Genomic DNA, 9,244 nt, shown 5'->3' on the forward strand with positions numbered 1-9,244 from the left:
TGTCATGATTGCCTTAAGAACAACGATACACCGTCTACACAGTGTTAGGTAACGGCGTTACTCGTTTAACTATATTTCTCGGTTGAATGATAGTAACGTCGCAGTTTTCCACATCAAATATCTTGTAGTGAAGGTATTTTACTGCTTAAATAACGTGATAGCATACACAGAAGCTACATTTAACCAGGCATTTCTAAATTTTAAATGCAGCAGAGTTTGTGCTGTGGTCGGCGCGGTAACCATGGTGACGACAGACGCTCCTTCAAGTGACATTACGTACCAGTCCTGACTCCTGCTGCAGCAGTGCGGCTGGGGAGCATGCAGCAGGTGACAGTGACAGAGAAGGGGACAGAAGTGTAGCGCGACTTCATGTCGTGAATCTTGACAGGCTTTGGGAAATACCTGAAAGTATTTCCCCATATCGCCACACAATAAGTAAAATATGGTAATAGCAGAGCAGTAGAGTGTATGGAGTGAGTTTTGATGCTCATTGATGACACATACAAACACACACCATAGCACAGCATAGCATAGCATGACTCAAATGCAGCTAGGAATGTAAAATAACTCATATGTCCTGCAGTGTGGCATGCACTGAGAATTGTCTTGAGATAACCTGGTCTTATGTCATGCTTTTTTCACTGCCCTTGGACCATCATGCTGTCACCACATCCTTGCTTGACACAGATATCTTGCTCCTCACTTGTGTTACCAGCTATGGACACAATAATGGCTGTGTGTCGATTCATTTTAAGTGGATATTAAACCTACATTGCTGTACACTGAAATACTCTATAAAGGTTGCGTTCTATAGTATTGTCCCTGCTACCTTAAAAACGCTTGCCTAAATTTCAGGGCTTAATGTAAGCAAGTGGCATTGACAGCAATGGCCTGAACCAACAACATGTGCCCTTGAATTGCTCTTCTTGAAGGTCACAGACTGTACCTGCTCACCGGACACATAATTAGGTACACCCGTGTCTACTCTTCATCTTTATCACCGGGCTCAGTCAGTCTCTTTCTACATTCTAGTGGCTTCTATCATTCTGTCATCCTCTGCTGGATCTCTGTTTCCATCTGACGCTCCCTCCTGCTTGCATCCATCACGGCATCTCCATCCCCTCTGCCTACACACACACACACACACACACACACACACACACACGCACATGCTCACACCCAATCATCCATCAGGCTCACGGTGTCCACTTGGACACACAAAGGTCTTCAGCAATGTGTCGCTCCATCACTCATTCGCTTAGCTGCCTCACTTTAGAGACGCGACGTCATTACCACGGCAACGGCATCCTCCATCAATACCAGGGGACAGAGCTGACGTTGCCGGGAAGGAAAAAGATGTGTGAGCATGAAGTCCTAGTGCATTTCAAGTTGTTGAACTGACTGCACACTATTGTTAGATTCACCAGGTTGCAGTGTGGAGGTTGAATATGTTGCAGAATGCAGCAGGGAGGCTCTTCTGAAAACAAGCTTTCAAAAAAACATGTTGGGAAGAAAATAGAGACAATCTTCCAGTCAGTAGGAATGTTGGAGAAAAAACATCTCATTCTGCAGAGTTCTTCAAGGTGTCACGCCAAGTCTAGTTTTGCATGCATCTGTCGTCTGTGGTGCCGCAGCCAAACTCTTAAATTCAACATGATGAACCTCAGTTAGACCCAGAAAGAGAAATAAATAAACGAGCGAGGAAAGAATAAACAATGTCAAGTGCCGTCAGGAAGCGGAGAACGCCTCAGTCATTCGTCAGACGTTAGCAGGGTACGTTTTGTTTTGGGTAAACGCCAGATTCCCCCAAGGCGTGCCGCTGATGAAATATGAATACGTCCACACAGGAGCGCTTTAATATTGATGTTGTTTGCTGCAGGCCTTGTTGGATGTTCTAGCGCAAGCTTTCCAGATGCATTTATCACACAGTTTAAATGCAATCTGCTGTAATTTGCAAAACATTTGCTAATACTTACACGATATTAACACTTTTGGTGGTTTGACTCAGCAGTGAAACTTACCAAAAGTTGAGTTTGGATGTGGGTGTGCATGTAGGACTTTGGGATATTTTACAGTGACACAAATGTACTTCTTCTGTCACACTCACGTTCTCTTTTATGCCTTAAGTTCCTGTCTTAGGCTCTTATTTTGTATTTACTACAAGTTCTGCTCCGTTCAGTTTTTTTCCGCTTCCGCTTTCCCGCTCCGACGCAGCTGTATGTGATTTTGTATTGATTATTTAGTTCAGCCGGTGGCGTCCTTCTGTGTCACAGGATTGTGCTTTACCTGTGCATTACATGTGCCTGGACGTTCCGTCTATTGCTGGATCCCTGCCACTGCACTGCAGCAATGATTCAAATATACCTGCACTTGGTCCTTATCTCTGCATCTTGGGGTCGTCGCCAGCATTACCACCACGCCAAGACGTAGCACCTTCCACATTATTATTAGACATTGTCACTGGTTTTTACACAAAAATATTAGAACGGATACGTGCATTGTGTTGGATCTCTGCTCCTGTCCTTTCAATTTACCCAATACCACCTCCACCCTAGCCCCCTTAGCCACATCTGTGACCTACATGCAGCCCTCCCTGACATCTCTTGTTTGATTCACAGCGTGGCTTCAAGACTTTAAGAACTGCAGCTTTTCTTCTTCTTCTTCATCCACAATCAAGCCAGTTAGCGGCAGCCCAGCCCTCAGAAAACGCTTTGGTGGTCCTTGTTGACCCTGCGGTGTGCTCACGCTTTCTGCTCCCTTCACGGCCATTCAAGTGGAGCAAACACGCGCCGAGAGCCGAGCAAGCATCCTGAAGCGTTGTTATGTTTTGGAAGAGTCCAGAGGAGCACGCTGCCAGAGGAGCTTGGCCAGCATGCAACCATCTAATTGCATTGAGAGCTTCTCACCTCTTGCCTCATTCGCACCTGGAAGGCGTGCTATGTGTGCTGTGTGGCTGACTTATTTATTACTCACATGTAGAAATTAAAAGTGGCTCGCTCATGTGAGGCTGAGCTCCTTTCTTCCAGTTAAGTTCTCAAAGTGTTGGAGGTTAAAGGTCACATACACACGCGAACAAACCCCCTGCCTTTTGGCGGCAGACAAAACAAACTCACTTTGCCTTGCACCTGCGATGGTGAGGGCGCCGCCCTGGAGTGTCGAGTGCGTTCGTTTTACATTTTTGGAGCCACTTCAGCGTCACCTGCTGCCGCTTAAACCCTTGATTTCCCATGACTCCTTGTGGCTGCTCCCACCCAGCTGCGTCTGGAAGAAAAAGGCAGAAATGAAGAGCTTTGCTAGACGGATCTATAAAAAAGATAAACGTATAAAAGACAGGCTTGCGCGGCGTTAGCGAGGCAAACTTGGAATTGACTTACGTGCACATATGGAACGACAGGTACCCTTAACGCAGACATACAGCATCGGGGCCGTGCGTTTTCAAGGGGGCTTTTGTGGAGCTTTAAAAGGTTACACACAGTTTGCAGCAAACTAAAAGATGTGAACTTGCTGCTAGTTTGTTGGGAGACCATGTAATTATGACAATATGGAGCCTTAATCCCCAGAGCGTGCAGATGGAATGATAATAACACGGCTAAATGTGTCCTCTGTCATCTTAAACGGTGTGCTGGAGCTGATAAGGAGTGACACTTAAATCACGTTTGACTGCAGTTATAACTCTACACTTTGCTGTCACACTCAGGGGCTTAAATGATTAAATAAAACAGGCACAACATCAGCTGCATCTGTGCAACACAGCAAACTCCAACATTTAACATCTTGTCTTAATATTTCTCAAAACTAAGCATTATCATCATGGTAATTTGTAGGATGTCTTCATATTGCGAGGGTGTACCCGTTAAGGTGACCAGTTACAAACTAAAATAATAATTATAAGCTAGAGTATTGTACTTCATTTATTTATCCCACAGCAGGGAAATTCACTTGTTACAGCAGCAAGCAAGATACGCAAGTAAAGAATACATAGTGACACATGGTTCAGGTGGTGCAGGTGTTGTAGAGCCTGACAGCGGTCGGTATGAAGGACCTGCGGAACCTCTCCTTCTTACACCGTGGGTGTAACAGTCTGCTGCTGAAGGAGCTGCTAAGGGAACCCACAGTGTCATGTAGCGGGTGAGAGGTGTTGTCCATGATGGATGTCAGCTTAGCCAACATCCTTCTCTCCCCCACTTCCTCCACGGAGTCCAGAGGACCGTCCAGGACAGAGCTCGCTCTCCTGATCAGCCTATTGATCCTGTCCCTGTCCCTGTCCGTGCTGCCCCCTCTCCAGCAGCCCACAGCATAGAAGATGGTATGTGGGTTATGTATTGTTTGTAATTCGGGTTATAATAGTAGGTAGATACGCAAGGCTCTGTGGGGAAATATCGACCACAGGGGTGTCCAAATTGCAGCCTGGGGGCCACTTGCGGCTCGCGGCACATTCTAAAAATAAAAACTCCCCAGCAAAAATTGAAAAATAAGCAGTAATTTTACAAAGAATAATGTCAAAACATTCAGAGAAATAAGCTGTATTTTAATGAGAAAAGGACGTAAATTTATGAGAATAATGTGAAGGAAAAATATTTTAGTGTCGCATCGTCAAAACATTTTTAAGATGTTTTTGTTTGAAGTTGTAATATGAGAAACAGAAGAACAAATGAAGTTGTAATTTTGGGAAAATGAGGTTGAGGTTGAGAATAAAGTGTAAATATTACAGAAATAAAATTTACAAGAAGAAAGTTGAAATAGTTGGAAAATAAAAAACCCAAACAACATAAAAGGCAGCTGTAATTTTCCGAGAATATTGTCAAAATATTAAGCCTATTAAACCTATGAGGATAAATTTTAGTAGAATCAAGTTGAAATATTAACAAAAAAATATAAAGTATAAAGTTAAAGTTAAGAAAACAAATGTAAAGTTAAGAAACAAAAATTAATATTGTAATTTTGGGGGAAAATTAGGTTGGTAAAAAAGTTATGTTATGGGAATTTAGTTATAATATTACAAAAAAAAATTGGAAGATTATTTAAAAAGAAAGTTTAAATATTAAATATTTGACGAACAAGAGGGCTGCACGGTGGTCTAGTGGTTATCACGTTGGCCAATACAGGAACAGCCTGGAGATCAGGAAGACCTGGGTTCGATTCTCCCCTGGGCATTTCTGTGTGGAGTTTGCATGTTCTCCCCGTGTGCGTGTGGGTTTTCTCCGGGCACTCCGGCTTCCTCCCACATTCCAAAAACATGCATGTTAATTGGAGACTCTAAATTTATGACTGTGGTTGTTTGTCTATATGTGCCCTGCCATTGGCTGGCGACCAGTCCAGGGTGTACCCCGCCTGTCGCCCGAAGTCAGCTGGGATAGGCTCCAGCATACCTAATGAGGATGAAGCGGTATAGAAAATGGATGGATGGGAAACAAGAGCAAAGACCAAAGGTCATACTAATAGTGTACTATTATTTTTCCCACCTGTATCACAAAGCTGAGATGCAGTGTTTTCTTGAAATGTATATAAGATCTAGCATATCAGCATGTGCTCCTTCAAGAAATATCAAAGATGCACTTGCATACTTTTTTCCCAGTTTGTGACGCTCACTGGAAAAAGTTTGGACACCCCTGATCCAGTAGGAAGCAGGAGTTGGAAAGTATGTCAAGTGTGAGCTACAGGCTGAATGACGCATGTCGTCTGTATTAATAACAGTAAAGGTGTCTCTCCATTGCGCCCCCTGTGGGTTGTGGTCAAGCTGCTTTGAAAGACATGCAGGCACATGGAATAAGATTCAAGATTCAAGAGTTTTATTGTCATATGCACAGTAAAACCGGTGGTTCTGCTATGCAATTAAATTCTTGTTCTGTTCATTCTCCCAAAAAGAAAGAAAACAAGAAAATGAATGAGAACATCAGAAACATTAATATCAATAAATTAAGCAACAACAACAGAAGAGACATTAATACAAATAAATAAAATAAATAAATAATAAAGTGCTTTGAGTGTGTGCGTGTGTTGTGTGCGGCGTGTGTGAGTGCTTCGTTGAGAAGCCTGATGGCCTGTGGGTAAAAGCTGTTTGCCAGCCTTGTGGTCCTGGACTTCAAACTCCTGTAGCGTCTGCCTGACGGTAGGAGTGTGAATAATGAGTGTTGTGGATGTGTGCTGTCCTTGATGAGGTTGTGTGTTCTTCGTAGGACTCTAGATTTATAAATGTCTTGCAATGAGGGGAGGGCTGCCCCAACAATGTTCTGTGAGGTCTTGATCACCCGCTGGAGTGCCTTCCTATCACGTGTTGTACAGTTACCGTACCAAACAGTGATGGAGGTGGTAAGGACACTTTCGATAGAATAAAGATATGTTATAATCATTAGACAAACCATCAGTGACTCATGGACAATGACGTCCCACCTGTGCCCCTGCAAAGATGTTTTTCCTCTAAAGCTGTGTCCCAAATATCATGGTGATATGTCTAAAGTTACGGGGGGTGTTTTGTTAGCTTTTAGAAATAAATACAGTACTATTACAGGTGGCAGTAAAAAGAAGTACCTGCGTGTTAATGAGGACATTCACCACAGGGGGCGCTCTCACCTGAGGCCGTCCATGACTCCAGGCTAACTTGCGTCACGCCTTTGAACTAATAGGTCCATTCCTTTCCATGTGTGTGCGTGTGTTTGTGGCATTGTTCCTCCTCCGTCACTGGTCGAGGGAGAGATGATAAACTCCTCCCCAGACAGCATCCTTTTGGCCTAAATTTGCTTGTTGCCACGGAAACAAGAGCATACTGCTCTTAAAGTGGAGGTGAACCCAAAAAAAATAAATAAAATAAAAACGACACGTGATGATGGTCGCTGTGTGTCTTCTGACGCACGTGGCAGCAAACTTCTCCTCTCATCCCTCGTCATCCTCCCTAATTCCTTCATTCCTGTCTCGGCTGTGTGAGGCAGTTGGCAATGCTTTGCTTCCTTTGCCGATGCAGTCAATCCTCCCTGTGTGTGTGTGTGTGTGTGTGTGTGTGTGTGTGTGTTCGTCACGTTCACTTGTTTCTCTTTACTGCGGTGCTTTGATTTAAACTGGAAAGCTCGGAGCAAAGAGAGGTCTCACACACATACACAACAAAGTGAATCAGAAGACTACGTGTTAACGCCCTAACTGGCACCCGGGGCTAAACCACTTTTACAACCTAATGAGATGACACACACACACACACACACACACACACATGATCACAGTGTCTCTTTGGGGAACGTCAGAGGAGGCTGACAGCGATGGAGTCCCGAGGCAACAGGAAACGATCCACGTCCTCGTTAGCTGCTGGTCATTTGTTAGCTGCAGTTGAGCTGATGCTAATAGAACTTGCTTGGCTCACATCCAGCAATGCTTCCCTAAAGTGTGCAACAAGTGCACGGTGACCAGATGTCTTTTTGTAGACAAGGGACGGTCAGTGTTAGGATGGGCCTTTTCCCACGGGCAAGAATATCATGTACACATCCACGTGCATGTGATCCTCCCAAGGACATAACACAACTTTTTATCTGTGCATGTACGCACATAGCTCAGTTACAAGGCATCTTTCCATATCATGGAAACGTCAGCAGTTGACATCCTTCCATACCGTAGCAGGGTCAGCAGCTATGAGCCCAACCTGCTGAAATTTTTGAACTGATAGACGAGCGTAAGAGGAGGAGGAAGACACAAGTCGAGAGAGAATGCTCCTGCGGCTCTACTTCCCTCCAGCGCTGACCAGTGCAAGTGTTGTGTAGCTACTCCTTCTTCTGTTAAATTGGGAAACATCCTTGTGCTCCCTAGACTCATTTTGCAGCCTCGCGCAGTAAAAGGGCCGCTCCCGACAATTTCTTGTGCCATCACGCAATACAACACAGAGAACAGGCTTGATTGTGCGAGTTGAGATAAAAGAAATAAATACAAGTGTTGATCATCGCATTTGCGACAAAAGATAGCAAAAGTCTTGAGTGTTGCATGATGCCACGAGAAATGCGGGCAATGAAAGAGACATGAAGAAATAAAAAGGTGGCCGGCTGGGGGAAAAGGATACAAGAAGCGGGGCGATTGTGTTATGTTCCAGGGTGAACAACATGCACACGTATCTGGACATGATCTTCTTTCCAGTGGGAAATGTCCCATCCTAACATTAGCATCCTGGAAGCTCCTGGCTGATGGGGGTCAGACAGGTGGGAAATTGTCCCCACGATGGCAGTGAAGCACAGCTGGCAGGGAATAGAGTTGAAACATACCTCCTTTGGAACGCTGCTACTCGCTTCCATGGCTGCTGTTACATGGCAGTAACCAGTCAGTCTAGCTCCACCCATTCGGTACCCTATACAAGGGCGGGGTGCCAAAATAAGTCACTTTATTGAATACCCAAGGTACACTAGAACCCAGGTTCCCACAGTGGGGTATGCTCCCCACAGGGTATGTGAATAAAAATTAAAAACAATTAGCGTCTAACACAATTACAAGGGCGCCTGAACGCCTCACGGTGCAAGGAGAACAGAGCACAAAGCAGACAGGAGACAGAGCATGAAGTTGTTGATTGCTCTGTGTGCGTTATAAGAGCAAATAAGTACGTTCCACGATTATTTTGTGCATTAAGAGCGTTTCATCTTGAAGATTTCATTTCTATTGGTGTTTAATGTCACACATGTCACTGGGGATTCCCCTGAAAACGAGGCTTTATCGTTGGTTGTATATATTTTGGTACTTGGGCGACTGCTTTATCATGATCGTTAAACTTTCCCCTTCAATTTGGTATGAAATGCAGATTTAAACCACCGCCATCGTGAGGGGACAAAAAAGGTGACGCTCAGGTGAAGCAGGGATGCCAACATCCGAGTGGAATAAAAGATATTTCGGGTAATTACCTATCTATTTACCAGTGCTCATGTGAAATCATGAAAATGTGACCATGCAAAATACACATTTTTGACCAGGAATTACTGTAAACTCAATTAACCAATGAATTATGTTCAATACTTCAAGTTAAAGAAGATTAAAAAAGGTGTATGTATTTTAAGTGTGCAGGAGTAGGGGGTACCTGGCTTCAGGTCAAATGTCTGAAGGGGTACGCCACTGTAAAAAGTTTGGGAACCTCTGCCCTAGAAGGTACCTTAGAAAAGAGGCAAGTTGTGTCTTCTTTCAGGGAAGATCAATTCGGGGATTACGGAAGAGAAGCAAAAAGGGATTAGAGGACACAGCAACAGGCCGCTCCCTGAGGCTCTCACGAGGATCACAAAGTAGTCTCTCT

Source organism: Dunckerocampus dactyliophorus, chromosome 15, assembly GCF_027744805.1.
Source record: "Dunckerocampus dactyliophorus isolate RoL2022-P2 chromosome 15, RoL_Ddac_1.1, whole genome shotgun sequence".
Classification (NCBI taxonomy): Eukaryota; Metazoa; Chordata; class Actinopteri; order Syngnathiformes; family Syngnathidae; genus Dunckerocampus; species Dunckerocampus dactyliophorus.